Source organism: Hylobates moloch, unplaced genomic scaffold (assembly GCF_009828535.3).
Source record: "Hylobates moloch isolate HMO894 unplaced genomic scaffold, HMol_V3 SCAFFOLD_1, whole genome shotgun sequence".
Classification (NCBI taxonomy): Eukaryota; Metazoa; Chordata; class Mammalia; order Primates; family Hylobatidae; genus Hylobates; species Hylobates moloch.
In genome coordinates this window covers 11,012,689-11,031,341 of record NW_026652276.1, presented here as the reverse complement: position 1 = coordinate 11,031,341, position 18,653 = coordinate 11,012,689, and the positions used below count along the sequence as shown (strand labels likewise).

At 39.2% G+C, this 18,653-nt stretch overlaps 1 protein-coding gene and 1 non-coding gene across 2 annotated transcripts in view; both read left to right on the top strand.

Moving 5' to 3' along the window:
• Positions 1 to 18,653, top strand: part of CAB39 (calcium binding protein 39) — a 110,790-nt gene that overhangs the window by 20,548 nt on the left and 71,589 nt on the right. The gene's annotated exons all lie outside the window — the stretch shown is intronic.
• Positions 18,147 to 18,253, top strand: LOC116809768 (U6 spliceosomal RNA). Its single transcript, XR_004369953.1, has one exon. It is a non-coding gene; the product is annotated as a U6 spliceosomal RNA (small nuclear RNA).

Sequence of the window (18,653 nt, the reverse complement as noted above, 5' to 3'; positions counted from 1 at the left end):
TAATTTTTTTCTTTGTTTCTTCCCCTGTTAATGACACATTTCAGATCTCCATCCCCAAAAGTAGATAGCAGAGTATATGGAAGAATAAGACAGTGCCACTCGCAGCCTGCACTAGGCCAGTTTGGCCCTCTAAAAGGTGAAGAGGAGAAAGATCTGACCCCTGCCCTTAGAGGTAGCCCCTTGTATTTATTGGAACTCTTGTTTCTTCCAACAAAACAGGGATTTAGTAAAATTTTATTTTGGGGAAAAGGAAGAGGTGCATCTGGGTCTCAAAAGCTGGAACCAAGAATTCAGGCACCTTTAAGACTGTCCGTTTCCTACTGCATTCCCTCACTTATTCGCCTCTTGATCTCTGTGCAGACTAGTTTTTTACACCTGATAGAAAATCTGGCCACCTGCATTTCCTAAGTATGTATCATGGAACTTCAGCCCTTGGATAGACTGACTTCCTGTTCAGTGTCTAGCTTGCCCCTCCCTAACCTCTTGGTTAGGTTGTTATGGCCAGCAGGGATGTGGTCATGTAAGGCCGTAGTACCACCCACTGGAGCTATGTGAGTGGTATGTGTAAGTGGGGGAGTTGCCAGAAAGAAATGGTGCTGGGGGTGATACGGAGTGACCCTATGACCCTTCCGAGGATTGGTGGAGTCTGTCGTCTTCCCCTCTCATTTGTTTAGGTGTCCAAAATCAAACATCCATAGACTTCTTGGTTATTTGACCCAGACCACATCTTCATTCCTGTTATTTTGTCCTTTATCTCTCATGTTAGTCTTAAATGTAGGCCCTGCTTTAGGGCTTTTGGCCACAGGTATCATGAAGGCCTGAGGGAGTCTACAGAGCTGGCCCACAGGATCCCAGAGGCATTCCACCCCTGACTAAAGAGTCACTGCACTTATATTCTCTCAACTGTGGAGGGAGGAACTGGAATATGTGCCCCACCCAGGTGGAACACTGTTCTGCGTTATTAGTCTTCTGGTCTAAACCACCAATATTTGGTGGCGGTGGTGGGGTTGTGTTTTCTGTTGAATCTTAGGAAAGCATCAAGTGACCAATACTTGTTGATTGGGTAGCATTTTGGCTTATCTCATCGGCTTGTTTTCCATTTACATTGTGCTCTTTGCTGGTCGCCTCCCCTGATACCCCTTGAATTCTTGTTGTTTTCCTTAATTTCCTTAGAGAGTTTGGAGTAGAATGTGGAATCACAGTTTACAAGTAGAGCTCAGCCATTATTTTATTTATTTTTTTATTTTTGAGAGAGAGTTGTCGCTCTGTCACCTGGGCTGGAGTGCAGTGGTGCAATCTCGGCTCACTGCAATCTCTGCCTCCCGGGTTCAAGCAATTCTCCTGCCTCAGCCTCCTGAGCAGCCGGGATTACAGGCACTTGCCACCACGCCTGGCTTATTTTTGTATTTTTAGTAGAGATGGGGTTTCACCATGTTGGCCAGGCTGGTCTTGAACTCCTGGCCTCAAGTGATCCACCCGCCTCGGCCTCCCAAAGTGCTGGGATTATAGGCATGAGCCACTGCTCCCAGCTCAGCCATTATTTTAATTTATAAATGGTTTGTATACCTAGTTAAAAAATAACTTTTTTGGGGAGAGTGGCGGGGGACAGGGTCTCCTTCTGTCACCCAGGCTGGAGTGCAGTGGTGCAGTCATGGCTCACTGCAGCCTTGACCTCACTGGCTCAAGCATTCCTCCTACCCCAGGCTCCCAAGTAGCTGGAACCCTAGGTGCGCACCACCACACTCAGCTAAGTTTTAAATTTTATAGAGACCAGGTCTCACTGTGGTGCCCAGGCTGGTCTTGAACTCCTGTGCTTAACCAGTCCACCTACCTCAGCCTCCCAAAGTGCTGGGATTACAGGCATGAGCTACCATGCCCAACAACAAAAAAATCTTTTTCTATAAAGACCATTTAGACTTTAATATCTATAATGGCTTGCATGTAATAGGGGCTTGAAAAGTATGTTGAAGAAACTTGGAAGTATTTTTATTCATCTTTACTTACCAGAAAGGAGAACGACAGGAACTAAGCAGTTATTGCACACTGCATAGGGGCTCTTTTGAGAGACGGAAGAGTTATGCCGACCATCTCTCATGTTCAAATGGGCTGGTATGCTGTTACTCATGGATAGAAAGTATTTGACTCTCAAGAAAAGTGGTAGATGTCTCCTCTTTTGCTGCACATTGTACATGTTGATGGCTTTAATACATTTTCTCTGTTTGACTTAATGTAGTAATCTCTTCCCAGGCAGGATGTCCCTGTAACATTGTTACCTGTTTCTACCACAGTGAGAATATTGACATGTTAGATCTTACAGTATTTAACAAATTTAGCATGGTGGTAAGGTTAAAAGCTACACCCTCGTGCTAAAATTAGATTTTTTCATGTCCTTTGCCTGTCATTTTAGGGAAATGGAGAAAATTAGGGGTATGTTTCCTTCTCTCTTTCTTTTCTCCCCTTCTGTCTCATCTTCCACATCACCCCAAAGAGTTAGATAAAAAGCAATGGAAAAATAAAGAGACGAAATTATTCTCAGGACAAGGTTAGTATCAAATGCACGTCTTTTACACTAGCTGGATGAAGCCTACACATTTGGCTTTGAGTTTTGAGTAGCCAGAACAAAGAAAGAAAGAGCAAATCCAAGACAGTTTATGAGGTAAAAAGAAAGCCAACCACTTAGGAGAAGCATAATTTTCTGTAATTGAGACCCTGTGGATCCTTTATTAATGTGAGCTCTGGGTCCTTAATATATTTCTCAAATCTCGGTCAGGAGGAGGGGAAGGAGGGGAGTCAAAAAATCTCAAAAATTTGACCCTTCTCTAGTCTCAACAGTGTCTGTAAAAATGAAGTACCTGAGTTCAAGTTTAAGGTATCTTAGTACAAGACATAAAAGATATAGTATTAGGCCAGAGTGCAGTTTAATTAAATCATTTTTCTGATGCTCTGGAGCTATGGAAGTGGCCCTTTATAATGATTCATGCTGCCGACCTTTTAATTAAAATTGAGTACCAGAGAGGTCCAAGGTTAGAGTGTCTGGTAGCTGCTCTGGCTTTAACAGTTGGCTCAAATGGCAACCAACGCTAATATCTGCCTTTCAAAACTTAACCGGGACTTGATTTCAAATCTAGTTACATAAGTTGACTTGGAGGCCAGGTTAGTGTTTTCCTCAGAAACTAGTTCTGCACCCAACATGCAGACATTTTTAATAGACACAGTTTTAAAGTAATTTTTAGAAAAAATTTTTTAAATTGATGACACTGAAACCCAATATATAAAACTGATAAGAGTGAGGTGTTTGGGCTGAAGAGGAGATAGACCCTCACCTGCTGCAGATCTTAGAATAAGGCTTAAAAGCCACTATCAGAATCATGGCTACTGTCATTTTAGTTTGACAAAACTTCAGCGCCTGGATCGCTGTTCTCCCACTGTTATGGAACAAGCTCACCCTGTCTCCCCGCCACCCTCTCAGGACACCTGCAGAAAAACTAATTTTAAACAATGTAACTTCCTTTTCAAGCCACTATGAGTCTGAGAGATTGGCTATATGGTTAACAATAACCTCAGCATTTGGGGAGATCGAAAAATCCAGAGGATAGATTTTTGAGGCCTGCACGGAAATGATCATCTCTGTTTGTTAGAGGTTACAGAATGCTGTCACAAATATTTTGTTTAGTCCTCACATTGACTTGTGTTAGTAATATTCTTCTGCCAAAATAGTAAAGGAAAAGTAAAATCCCATGTTCAAAATTTTTGTAGAGAAAAATAAGTTTTTAATGTAAGTAACTGTATCCATTGTAGCTCTTCCTGAATGGTTTTAGGCCTCTCACTAAAACTTAAATTTTTATGTTCCCTTGGATATAAGATGCTTTTGTTGTGCATTTTAGATACTGCTTTGAGATTAAAAAGCAAGTTTTCCAGTTTGACTATATTATGATGTCAACACTTACCTGCAAAGCACCACTCCATAAAGTGTGGAATGTTCTTTGAGCAATAAAAGAAGGTATGTGGTTATTCTGTAAACGGCACTTGGGTTTTTCACCTTCTGCCTGCTTTTTCACCCGATACTTTATTACCCACCAGAGCTTGACGAAATTACAAAGTCATTTTTCTTGCCTTATCATACTTCAGACTGTTGCATAAAGTCTTCCAGTCAAACATTTTCTGACCCTTATCCAAATTTTTCATTCTACACAGTGCAGTTCAAGAAACGTCTCCGCTGAAGTCTGGGACCTTCAGCACACAGTGCCCTGTCTGTGCCTGTTAGTCTTCCATGGATTTAAGTCTTCTGTATTTGTGCCTTTCTCCCCAGCTGTATTCTAAGTCCTGGAACACCTAACAAATATGTACCACTTATCATTCGTGCCATTTAGCTCTCATCTGTTGGTTTATGAGCTGAGTTTAGGCTGTATGATTGGGAACTTTTTTCCTCCAGAAACACAAGCAAGAGCTTTTATATTTGATCATACCAGTCAGTTGGCAAATGAGGTTTGGTTACTTCCTCTGAAGTTCAGTGTTGTTTAGCCTCATTATTTCATCAGGATCAAGGCTTCATATGCCAGTTAGTGTGTTGATGTGGAGGAGTGGAGTGGAAAGAATATGTTGATTGGTTAGGAAAATTCTCAACAGAAATTATCCTTGGGTAGAATGTTCTATGTGGTCATCTACAGGGCTATGTACTTGTGCATTCTGTGACTCTAAATACTGCTGCTGGAAAAAGTCTGTTTACACTAAATACCACCATACGACAGCTTTTGAGCAGTTTAAAAAGAAACCTTCCAATCTCCTACTATGGTGGTTTAGCTCAGGCTGGTTTTGTGGCATGTTTGTGCTTTTGTGGGCATTTGGCCAGAACAGAAATAGCAATGCTTAGACCTTGAAGGAGAGTGATTTTCCAGGTTTATATCTGATGCTGTAGAAATAAGTTTAAGGTTATAAATTTTGCAAATAAAACTTTTTTTCAAAATAGTTATTCATTGGAATGACTAAAAGGAAAAACTAAAAATCATTTCACCACTCTCAGGTATGGCTTTAGAACCATAGCGTTTCTAATCTACCTTAATTCTTTGACACAAAAATAATTTTATGGAAGGCCTTTCCCCCATACTTGAACTTTCAAGTTTTCTCATTTGTTTAGGTATTCTTTTAAAGGAATTATCTCTATAAAAGAGCAGGATTCACCGTTTGCTTTTCTTATTTACCAAAACGTGGGTGAGGCTGTGATGTTTGCCCATGATCATATGGACTATGTTTACACAGCCTTTGTAGCAAGTGAGAGTAAATTTAACCAGAAGGAAAATAGATATTTTTAAAATACAGACATTGATTAACCTTTTGTATTTTAAAATACAGTGCTAATTTGTCTAGAAATAGCTGAAGTTCCCGTTTTCTGAAACTAGTTCTAAAGATATGATAATTTAACTCTTAATTTGTTAGGGTATCTGTGAATAAATCATTGTAGGTAAAACTAAAGATGGCAGATCTATATTGATAAAAGACCTTTAACATATTCAGAGAAATCAGTCATGTATTACAGATGTTTCTAAATAATGCTTTGTAATATGAAACTATAATTTGAAGTCTTTTTTTTTTTTTTTTGAGACAGAGTTTCGCCCTGTTGCCCAGGCTGGAGTGGAACGGCGCGATCTCTGCTCACCACAACCTCCGCCTCCCGGGTTCAAGCAATTCTCCTGCTTCAGCCTCCCGAGTGGCTAGGATTACAGGCATGCGCCACCACGCCTGGCTAATTTTGTATTTTTAGTAGAGACGGGGTTTCTGCACGTTGGTCAGGCTGGTCTTGAACTCCCGACCTCGGGTGATCCGCCCACCTCGGCCTCCCAAAGTGCTGGGATTACAGGTATGAGTCACCACGTCCAGCCTCTAATTTGAAGTCTTAAATCATGATAAAGTCTTTGTGCTTTGCCATAATTGGAGAAGTTCAGCATTGTGAATATGGTTGCTATCATTAGTATAAAAGAGCTATTCAGATTGATTTTAAATCTTCTACTAACTGCAGGTTCGATCTTATCAGTGAGTTATAAAATCACCTTAGTGGGTTATGACTAGCATTTACAAGGAAGGGAAGGAGTAGGGCTAGGATAGAACAAAATAGAATAAAGAATGTCAGTATAATTTTACATAGTAAGTATAAGTGCTATTTGGTGACTCTTGTTTTCTTTGTATGAATATGTGTGCATCATGGGTCATGAGGTCAAAGTAGTCTGTACGCCACCAATGATACTATAATGCAGTTGGGTGGCCTCGTGGTTATTTAATGACTGTACACAAAATACAGATTGATGAGAGGCTTTATTGGAAAGCTCCAGTACTCTCTTCGCTGACCTATTCATACTTTTAATAGGAAGTAAAGGAAAACCTGTGTGACTTGCTAATCAGATTTGTAGGTGACAGGAATCTGGTAGGGGAAGCTAATGTATACTGGATAACAGCATTAAGATCCAAGAAAAAAAATTTAAATGCCATACTACATACTGAGTCTAAATCAGAAGGAATTGAATAGGAATAATTGTTCAATCCTGCTGGCATGTCCCAAAATGCAGTAATACAGCAGACCCCAAACTTTCTGGCATGAGGGACCAGTTTTGTGGAAGACAGTTTTTCCACGGACTAGGCCTGGTGGGGCGTGCAGGGCGGGGGATGGTTTCAGGATGAAACTGTGCCACCTCAGATCATCAGGCATTAGGTTCTCATAAGGAGCAGACAACCTAGATCCCTCGAATGTGCAGTTCACAATAGGGTTCACGCTCCTGTGAGATCCAATGCTGCTGCTGATCTGACAGTAGGCAGAGCTCAGGCAGTAATGCTCTCTCACCCACTGCTCACCTCCTGCTGTTACTAGCAGGCCACTGGACCCGTACCACTCCGCAGCCCAGGAGTTGGGGACCCCTGCAGTAGTATACAATGGATGAAGATGGGGCTTCCTATGCAACATATACAAAAGACTTGGGTCAATTAAATTGCTCAGTAGAAAGTGTTTTAGCTGTGTGGTGTGACTATTAAAACTTAACATAATTTAAGATCACATTTATGAAATATATGGAAAGATAGTCTTGCCTGGTTAGCTGACACATGGGGAGTACGGGATCCAGTTTGGAGCACCACACTCTGAGAGGAGCAGTGACAAATAGGAATGCCTGGAGAATAACTCAGGCGGTTCCCTGATTGAGTTAATTCCCCCAAGGTTTATTTCCCTCTGACAAAACCACAGCTGGATAAATTTTATAGGAATTTGGTTGCTGACTATGCTAATTGTGGTGCAGATTCAATATGAATATATGGTTCTCGTTCCCAGACACCGCACAGGCTAGTGTGGAGATGGTTATTTACATATTAACATGTCTTATTAGACTGTTGAAAATGCTTTCAGCTCTTTCTTCATGACATCTCTTTCATTTTATCCCAATCCTGGATGCCTCCATGCTTAAGACACAAGGATACAGGTCTACTTCAGAATATTCCTACCTGATACCCATGGAAATGGTTGCTCAGATTTGATATTTTGTCAATTTACTTCTAGTACGTGCCCCTGGCTTGGCTTGGACTGGGATAAGGTCTAGGAATGGGAATTTATTTTCTCTTTTTTCTTAAAAGATGGAGTCTCACTTTTTTGCCTAGGCTGGTCTCTAATTCCTAGCCTCAAGCAGTCCTCCTGCCTCAGCCTCCTGAGTAGCTGGGATTACAGGCATACATGCCCAACTCTAGGAATGGGAATTTGATCACATCATAAGTTGGAATCCAATTCTAAGAGGCATGTGTATACATTCAGTTTTTAAAATATCCTCAAATCATAGAGCTATAATTTTGAACGCTATGTCAAATTTAAATAAGTTTATGTAATGTTATACTTATTCAACGTGTATTTAGATATAGTTACTATATAAAGAATATATTATGCCTCCCCCAAAATAACTTAGTTGCTGGCTAACTGGAGAAAAGTCACAAATTCTTACAGTGGATTTCTTGATTTACTTTTTTGTCTATAACTAAGCAGTGCCATAATGAAAGCAGCCATCCTTTCTCAAACTGGATAGTAGTGAGATTCATTAAATGAGATTCTACTAGAATGGCTTATTTCAGAAAGATACCATTGCTTGACCATAAATGTTTGATATCTATAAATATGAAATTTTGGATTCATATTCAGCATGCAGTTCCAAGCCAAGCAGGAAATCCAGAATTCCTAAATAAAAAGATTTACAGATAAGTCTTTTTTTTTTTTTTGAGACGGTGTCTCGCTCTGTCAACTGGAGTGCAGTGGCGCGATCTCGGCTCACTGCAAGCTCCGTCTCCTGGGTTCACGCCATTCTCCTGCCTCAGCCTCCTGAGTAGCTGGGACTGCAGGTGCCTGCCACCACGCCCGGCTAATTTTTTTGTATTTTTAGTAGAGAGGGGGTTTCACCGTGTTAGCCAGGATGGTCTCAATCTCCTGACCTTGTGATCCACCCGCCTCGGCCTCCCACAGTGCTGGGATTACAGGCGTGAGCCCCTGTGCCTGGCCGATAAATCTTATAAGAAAATGAAAACAATTTATATTAAGTGACAAAGTTGAAATGCAAATGGCAAACTAGGAGAACATATTTGCAAAAAAATCTAAACAGCCAAAAGGATAATGTTCATAATTATTCAATATCCTACAGGTCAATAAGAAAAGGACTCCAAATCCAGCTGGCTAATGGGCAATAGAGACGTACAATTTCAGTAAGAAGATACAAATGGAAGTATCTTCATTGTCATTAATGATTGGCAATTCAAATTAATTGATCAGAGGGGTGGAAAGAAGAGGAAGTCAAGAAGACAACATTTTTAATCTGGCAAATCGAAAAGGTTAATAGGTCCTAGTGTTGATTAGCTGGCAAAGAAATGGCTGCCCTCATGGACTGTTGACGACTGTGTAAATTGGCCTAAGTTTTTGGGATGAGTTAAGAATCTTTGTGTTTTGACTCTCAGACTGCTGCTGCCTTATCTGAGTCACTCAGAATCTTCCTTGGCTGCATTTTACTCTCATATGTGGTATACATAACTGCACAGAACATTGTGTGGTCTCTTTGTGGCCAGGTCAGCCGTTTGTTTAGCCATTCCTTATGAATAGCTTTCTAAAGTGGGCAGGACAGGTTTAATTACCTCAAGTTTTATAAAGATGTGGAAACTGGCGTTTAAGCTCATTGACTGTCCTAGGTCTGGTTAGTATAGAGGAAGACAAGGAGTTGCAGTTTCTTTCCCTTCACTCACTCTATATGACTTCCACAGACAACTAGGCTGGAACTGTAAGACAAAGTAAGGCCGGCTACATCTGCACAGAAAGGAAGGGACAGATAGAGTAACTCATTAAAAATAAGACCCCCAAAGACGAGTCTTTTTGCTGAAACAGTTACAAAGCAATCTGTCCTTTGGAAAAATGCTATGATGACCCCCTATAACTCCAGAAAGAGTTGTGTTAGTCTGACAGTTTCAAATGTGAAGAAAATATGTATTTGCTTTTATAATTAATCTAAAGGACATTATTAAAGATAGTTTTGTGTGGAGTTATTGATAAAAATATTGAAAGTTTTGCCAAGCTACATTAATATAGAAAATTTAAACATAAGGATATAGACCTTAATTTTTAAACTTGACTTTATTTATGATGTTATTAAGCTAATTTAGAACTTGATATACATTTACTCACAACTAGAAGAAACTCATTTAGAAGAGTACTGGCTTTGATGGCAGCTTGTTTCAGTACTGAGCAAACTACCTTTCTTGTAAACAACAAAAGACATTTGAAAACTGCTAATTGGGGCCAGTATTAAATTAGGGCAAAAAACAAATATTAATATAAAGAAAGAAACCTTTTGTCTGCAGAAATCAGGTAAGTATGTGTATGTGTATGTATATATATGGCTATTAGAACTTAGAAGAATAAAGTCACAGCTCTGATACATGATACTTTTTTTTTTTTTTTTTGAGACGGAGTCTCGCTCTGTCACCCCCGCTGGAGTGCAATGGCACAATCTCAGCTCACTGCAGACGTCGCCTCCTGGGTTCAAGTGATTCTCCTGCCTCAGCCTCCCTAGTAGCTGGGATTACAGGCATCTGCCACCATGCCCAGCTAATTTTTTAAATTTTTAGTAGAAACAGGGGTTCACCATTTTGTCCAGGCTGATCTGGAACTCCTGACCTCAAGTGATCCACCTGCCTTGGCCTTCCAAAGTGCTGGGATTACAGGTGTGAGCCACCGTGCCCAGCCCCATGATACATTCTTAACTTCGAAGAGCTACTTAGTTATGGTCAGTTTGGTTAAAACACTTCTAGCCATATATATATTTTTTTCTTTTTTGGAGACAAAGTCTCACTCTGTTGCCCAGGCTGGAGTGCAGTGGCACAATCTCGGCTCACTGCAGCCTCCACCTCCCAGGTTCAAGCAGTCCTCCTGCCTCAGCCTCCGGAGTAACTGGGACTACAAGCACACGCCACCATGCCTGGCTAATTTTTGTATTTTTAATAAAGATGGGGTTTCACCATGTTGGCCAGGCTGGTCTTGATCTCTTGACCTCGTGATCCGCTCACCTCAGCCTCCCAAAGTGCTGGGATTACAGGCTTGAGCCACCACGCCTGGCCTCCAACCATATTTTGAAGTATATTCTATAACTGTGTTTAGATGTTACAGTGGTTGTTTATACATGTCCTACTTTGTTCCAGAAAGAATTTAAGGGAGCTTGAAATAGTCTGTTGTATTTATCATAACTTTAGTTTTTGAAATTTATAACAACTGCATGGTACACTGAAATCACCACAGTAAAATTTGGCAATAGTAGTATGAGTCTCTCAATAAGTATTTGAGGTTTAACATGAAGTTCCTGTTGGTAAAATTAACACATAGCTTTCTGCAAGAGCTGTTGCTACTTTGTAAAATGACTTTTCTCTAAAAAATTAGCTACTAAAGCAAAGCCCACTCTTTAAGCAAATATATTTTGTTGCTCCAATGAAGAATGAACCTTAGCATTACAGCATATTTCATAAACATTCATAATTTGACATTTCTCATATACTATAAGTGAAATTTGTAAGGATTAACAGAAAGCCTTTTTAAAGAGGAACATAAGTGTTTTTAAACAATACATTCACTAAGCCCATTTCATTAAGTACTCATTCTATAATTCATTCATTCATTGAAGATAGGTTAGCGTAAGAATTATTTAATACTTTAGATTACCAAAATGGAATTAATGGTCTACTCGATGTATATAATAGGTATGTCTAGTTTTAGGATCATGGAGAATGTTCTGCTAACAATGGTCTGCCTTTACCCTTGCCTCTCTATTCTGGAAAGGTTAAAAAAATTTGAAGTCTTTGAAAAATCTTTTTTTGTAAATGTGCTGAGAAAAATGTAGGCATGTGCCTAAAGGAACTTTGTTTTAGTTAAGATGCTATTTCCCCAAAGGATGATGAGTATGTAGAGAAGCTCATGGTCCTCAGACCTATGCTTGCACTCCGGAGACTTGGTTGGTACTGGAAGGTACTCTGTATGAAGCATATATCTGAGATTTAATAGAAAAGGAACTTTATCAATGAAGAGCAATAATCCTCTTAAAAGCAGATGAAGCTGGGGTATGGGTCAAGCTTTTTAAAATTTTTTTCTTTTTTCTTTTTCTTTTTTTTGGGGGTGGGGGGGCGGGGCCAGATTTTTGAGCTTGTTGCCCAGGCTGGAATGCAGTGGTGCCATCTCGGCTCACGGCAACCTCCACCTCCCATGTTAAAGCGATTCTCCTGCCTCAGCCTCCAGAGTAGCTGGGACTACAGGCACATGCCACCACGTCCAGCTAATTTTTGTACTTTTAGTAGAGACAGGGTTTCACCATGTTGGCCAAGATGTTCTTGATCTCCTGACCTTGTGATCTGCCCACTTCGGCCTCCCAAAGTGCTGGGATTACAGGCATGAGCCACCGCACCTGGACAAAATCTTTAAATTTAAAAAAAAAAAATTTTTTTTAAGGATGGGGCATTCAGGGGTATCCTTTTCATGTTTATTTGACTCATAATCTTAGAAATTGCCCTTTGCCTATTTGGTCGGGATTTGACAAAATCACTCAGCAAACATTTATTTGTGATTACTGTGTTTAAAATTATATTTTTATGTTTTACATTTTTTTGTAATACTTGATTTATGTGTAAGATGACAGAACAAGTAAGTACAAAAAAGTAGAATCTGGAATCAGAAGACTTGCCTTGAATCCTGACACCTACATTCAGTGTGTAATGTCACGGCTAGCCTTTTATGTGACTTTAAAGATATATAGGAATTAGTTACCATGGGAGCTAGAGAAAGGGTGCAGGGTGGTTTCATGGATGGAAAGTGATCGCAGACATTGGGTTAGGGAGTGCACATCACAGTATATAACATGCCTTAATCAATGACTCATTCCAGTTTAACACTGATAAAAACAGTCAATCCAAAAAAGCTGTGACGCTGCATAACAGGATGGCTGTATAAATAGCATTGCACTCTTAGGAACCCAGATCAACCCTTTGAATATTCCATCTTGGATATTACGTGAAGCCATCACACTTTAGTCACAATATTGCCAGGCTTATATTCATGGCATAAACAGTATTCAGACAGACAAGAGTTGCTCAGCAAAGGTGTGAGTCCAGCTTTGTGTGTAGCAATAGAGAAATTATAGGCATTTTGCTAGATTTCCTGCTCACCCTCCAAGAGCATCTTGGTTCTGGCCTCTAGCTCCTTTCTGCATGGGTTTCAGGTGAAAATTTTCTAGTCAACTCTTGGTTATTTATGTATCATTTCTGTGGGATTTTTTTTTGTTGGTGTGATTTTTGTTTTCAGAAATGTTCTTCAGTCCCACTCGGCAAGTGTATCTGGGGTCTTATGCAAAGCAGCATGCCAAATGTTATAAGAATATAAAATGACTGTTAATATACAACTTTGCTATCAAGAGGCTTCCAGATTAGTTGGGAGTGATACATACATACATAACACATTATAATCAAGATTTTAAAAATCTTACGGGTATAAGGAGAGTCTTACACTTTTACTGTGGAGATCTTTATGGAGAAGCTGATGTTTGAAAGTGGTCTAGAGGCCTGGCGTGGTAGCTCATGCCTGTAAATGCCAGCACTTTGGGGAGGCCGAGGCAGGTGCAGGAGAATCGCTTAAACCTGGGAGGCAGAAGTTGCAGTGAGCTGAGATCACATCACTGCACTCCAGCCTGGGCAACAGAGTGAGACTCTGTCTCAAAAAGAGAAAGAAAAAAGTGATCTGGAGATGGGCAGCATTTTGACAAGTAGAGGAGTGAGGGCATTTCTGAGGAGGGGTTACACACATTGGCATTGCTGTAGTTTCCAAAAATTATTTCACGGAGAGAAGGGGAAAGGAGCACTATGAACCACTTGTTGACAGCATTGCCCATGGAACTGTTTCCTCTATAGATATTCTTCCTCTTACCTGCCATCAACAAGGTGAGTTGAATTGAATTGCAGTGGACAAAATGAAAACACATGTAGATTGGAACAGTTCAGTAAGAAAGCTTTGAGACTCTATATAAGGAAAAGGTAGTGTTTATGTCTGAAACATGGATTACAGTGGTCATTTGGCAGTTACGTATAAATCTAACTTTGAACTTCTTGTCAAATAAGGGGGAAAATTAGTGCAAAATACAATGGATTTTATAGTTTGCCTTCCAGTGATTTGAGACATACCAGTTCTTCAAATAGAAACTTTTGCCTTATTACTATGTTATAAATTATGAAATATGTAAGTGTATACATATAGGCTGTAGTATAATGAATTTCCAGCTTCAACAGTTAATACTTTGCTAGCTATTTCATCTGTCCGCCACCTTGTTCTCTGAGAGAGGTGGAACTAAAGTATTTTAAAGGAAATCCCATATCACTCATACTTTCACATGTATGTCTAACTGATAAGGATATTTTTTACATACGTCATAATACCTAACAAAATTAACAGTAATTCCTTAATTGTCATACCCAGTATATAATTTCCCTGATTGCCAAAATATCTTTTTTTCAGTTGGTTTATTTGAATCAGGATCCAGAGAGGGCCTATGCATTGTATTTGACTATATGAGGCTCTTATTATTTAAGTCTCTGCTGTCTTTTTTTTCCCCATTTTCTCATGTTTGGTTTTTTGGAGAAGCCTAACATCTGTCCTGTGAAGCGTCCCATTTTCTGGGTTTGATTTACTGCTTCCCTATGGTGATGTTAAACTTGTTCCTCCCTCTTGTTGCCTGTAGACCAACCGCTAGATCCAGAAGCTTGATTTGATTCAGAATTGTAGTTGGGCGGGGCGGGGGAGGGAGAGTCAAATTTTGATAGATGATGCTTTGTACTTCCTATTGTGTTGTATCATGAGGCACACTGGTGTGTGGTTGTCCTAATAGATTAGTGTTGTCCATGTAGTTAGCCTGTGTATTCTCTATGAAATTCCCCATCAGCCTTTCACCTAATGGTTAAGGCCGTTGGTGATTGTTGCCTAGTTCCATTATTTCATCAAGAACTACAAAATGGGCTGGGTGCGGTGGCTCATGCCTGTAATCCCCGCACTTTGGGAGACCAAGGCGGGTCAATCACTTGAGGCCAGGAGTTCGAGACCAGCCTGGCCAGCATGGTGAAACCCCATCTCTACTAAGAATACAAAAATTAGCTGGGCGTGGTGGCGCCCACCTGTAGTCCCAGCTACATAGGGAGGCTGAGGCACAAGAATGGTTTGAACCTGGGAGGCAGAGTTTACAGTGAGCTGAGATCATGCCACTGCGCTCCAGCCTGGGCAATAGAGTGAGACTCTGTTTCCAAAAAGAAAAAAAAAATACATATATATATATATATATATGTATATATATTTCCCTTGTCATCTTGTTTCCAAAAAGAAAAAAAAAATACATATATATATATATATGTATATATATTTCCCTTGTCATCTATATGGTTATCCTGAAATATAGTCTGTACAGAAAAAGTCAGGATAAATGTGCGTCCCCGCCCCCGTTTTGTTTTTTTTTTTAACTAATTGTTGGAGTGTTGCATTGTTGCCTTCACAACCTCCAAGGTAACCAAAGAAAATTATTTTTAGTATTATTATAATTTTAATGGGCACTAATGTTTTACATATATTCTTATATATACGTATGTTACTATTAAATACACAATACTTTAATGTATGCAGATACTTGATTTCCATGTTAATGCATTGTAATCATTATTTTTTGTGCTCAAATTCTGCCATCTTAGGCCTTTGCAGCACTTTTCAACTTAGCTCCTGTGCCTTTTTTAGCATGACCTCATAAGTACAGTATTTGCTTTCTGGAGTAACATGTCCCTGGCTCATCTTGGGTATTTCCTACTCTTTCATGAAGTCTTGGTTTCTTTTAGTAGGAAATGATCATGTATTGATTTTTTTAAAATACACTTTTTATATTTAGAAAAAAGTATTATATAAACATTGTAAATACTTAACCTTAAGAAAAATATAAATATCAAGTGATGTTCTCACTACCCATTATTAACCTTTGATATTTTTTCTCTTACAAATCCCTCTGCATGTATAGATAAAGGTGGGATTATATGTATGCAAACTTATATTTAAAGTGTTTTTCACTTAAGAGGAGTTGTGGATATTTTTTCATATCAGTAGAAATCCTCAGACGCATTGATTTTAAATGACTTCTGAATGTTCAGTTCTATTTACTGAGAATTCTGATTGGTTTTCCTTTTCCTACTATATTAAATAACTATTCAGTGGCCATCTTTGTATGTAAATCTTAGAGAAGCAATAGATTATGAGGATACACTCCTAGAAGTGTAATTGCGGGCTTAGAAACATTTTTAAGTTTACTGATACGTATGAATATATTGATTGTAGTATGAAAGATACTGGACAACCTGATAGACACTGCATAAGAGTTGCTAAAAACCTGCTTTGAAGTCCCAGCTTTTTCGCTTTACTAGCTAGCTTCATGATATTTGAACAAACTAGCCAATAATTTTGAGCCTTAGGTTACTCATCTATAGAATAGAAATAATAGAACTTCTTGTAGGAACGAACGAATGGAGAATCCCACTGTTACTTTGAGGATCAAAATAAATAATAGTTCATTCTACAAATATTCTACAAATATGTACCAGCTGTGGTTTGAATGTTATTTCCATCAAAACTTACGCTGAGGCTTGGCCCCTAATGTGGCAGTGTTGGGAGGAGACATCTTTAAGAGGTGATTAGGTCGTTGAGAGGGATTAATGCCTTTCTCCCAGGATTGAGTTCTCACTGTTTGGGGACTGGATTAGTTAATGCCAAAGCAGGTTTTTATAAAGTGAGGCCACCTCTGCTGTTTGGTCTCTTTACATATGTCTACCTCCTCTTCACCATGTTAAGATACAGCACAAAACCCTCACCAGAAGCTGACCAGATGCTGCCACCTGATCTTGTACCTCTCAGCCTCCAGAATCGTGAGCTAAATAAACCTCTTCCCTTTATAAATTACCCCAAATTTCAACTGCTTCTTAAAGCTACTCTTGATTTATTTTAATGGAACCTAAGTTACCACATCTGTTTTTTCTTTTTTTTACTTCTCCATATGTAGTTCTCAATTTTGTTTTTATTTTAAAAATTTTTACGTTATCACAACTTAGTTGCAGCTAAGAAAGGCTTGCTTCCCATTCATCCAAAAGCTGAATCAAGACTTTAGATGTAGACTTAAATAGAACAATAAGGTCATTCATTTTATTCCATTTTATATTGCTATCCAGTTTATGTAATAGATATGCAGATACAGTGCTAAGCACTTTTTAATTCTTATACCATATCGTGAAGTAGCTATTGCTTTTCCCATTTTAGAGATAAGGAAAAGGGTGCTTAGAAATGTCTAAGTCAGTTGAGGCATAACAAAGTCAGGATTTGAACCCAGGCTATCTTTAAAGCCCGTGTAATTAACTACTGTGCTTTAAATAATTGTTCTGTACTACCAGATAGATAGTCTAGCACCTAACACAGTATCTGTAAATAGTTACTGTTTTAATTAAGTAACATTAACGCTGGAAGCAAGGGATTACGTCTTAGAGCCAGTTATCTAAAAAGAATGTGTTCATGCCTGTGCTACATTTCACACTCCATGACTGCTTAAGAACCTTAATAATCCTTGTAGGCAACTGTCTTACGGTGTGTGGGTTTTTTTCTTTGTTTGTGCTTTTTGTATTTGACCACGAAGTTCGTGAGTCAGATCTAACACATATGTTAGTGTAGAGTCTTGTGAGCTCAGCTGTCTAGGAATGTGTTGTCATTCAGCAGCTTTTCATTATTGTCTCTAAACACATACGCCCACATCCATACACACCAGAATGTTGTCTTGAGAGCAGGCACTCTTGATGCCTTTAAGTCTGTGACATCTTAGTAAACACACAGTTAGAATTGGAGTGAATGAATGTTCTACTGACTGGCGTATGGACCTTTTGACTTATGGACCTTTTGAGTTCTTTTCAGTATTTGTCAATACATAGGTGAAGAGGAGTGTGTCACATAACCCAAAAGCAGTCAGATCTCCAAAGATGGGCAGTACCTAACAGGCTTAACTTTAATGGTGTGGGCTTTTATTTTCCTAGTGGGTATCCTGTATATTCTCTAGCACTTTCTTGGGATGTTGCTTTGTACTCTTGAAAATATTCTTGAGAATATTAATGTACTAGAGCAGTGATTTGATGTCTTTGTTCTTTGTAAGATAGAAGTGGCCATTTCTAGTGTCATCTGATCTCCATCTGTTTTGGAGAAGAGAGTAGACTTCAGTACCAAAACCCCCCACAAATACAAAGCAAGTAATAAAAAGGAGAATATATACCAAACTACTAATAATGGCTGTCTCTTACAGGCTTTTCAGGTGACTTTCACTTTTCTACCTTATGTAATCCTTTAATGTTTGAATTTTGCATAATGAACAGTATAACCGTTTTTTAAAAGCTCGAATTTTAACTCTCTGTGACGGACTTAGATGCAGGAGTAGATGGAAAGACTTTCATATTCTGACCCCCACCCCAACACACACCCCCAACCTCAAAGGATATAGAAACTAGCAGAAGGATATGCTTATGTGCTTTTAAAAAACAATGCCTTTTTAAAAGTGATGATTTCGGTGCTTGCTTTGGCAGCACATACCCTAAAACTGGAATGTTACAGAGAAGATTAGCATGGCCCCTGCACAAGGATGACACACAAACTTTTGTGAAACGTTATATATTTACAAAAAAAAAAAAAAAGATTTCAATGGTCAGTAAATGTCCCAATCATAGACAACCAGATCTCCCACAACATCTCTGTCTTAGTCCATTTGTGCTGCTATAACAAAATATACGAGTCTGGGTAATTTATAAAAAACAGAAATTTATTTCTCACAGTTCTGAAGACTAAGTCCAAGATCAGGTGCTGGCATTCAGAGTCCGAAGAGGGCTGCATTTCACATGGTGAAAGGTGGAAGGTCAAAATAGGGACAAATGCTATGTCTTTACAATGGCAGAAGAGAGCAATCCACTCCTGTAAGCCCTCGTTATAGTGACAGGAGGGCAGAGTCCTCATGACCTAAAAACCTCCCATTAGTTTCCACTTCCCAACACTTGCATTGGGAATTAAATTTCCAACCCAT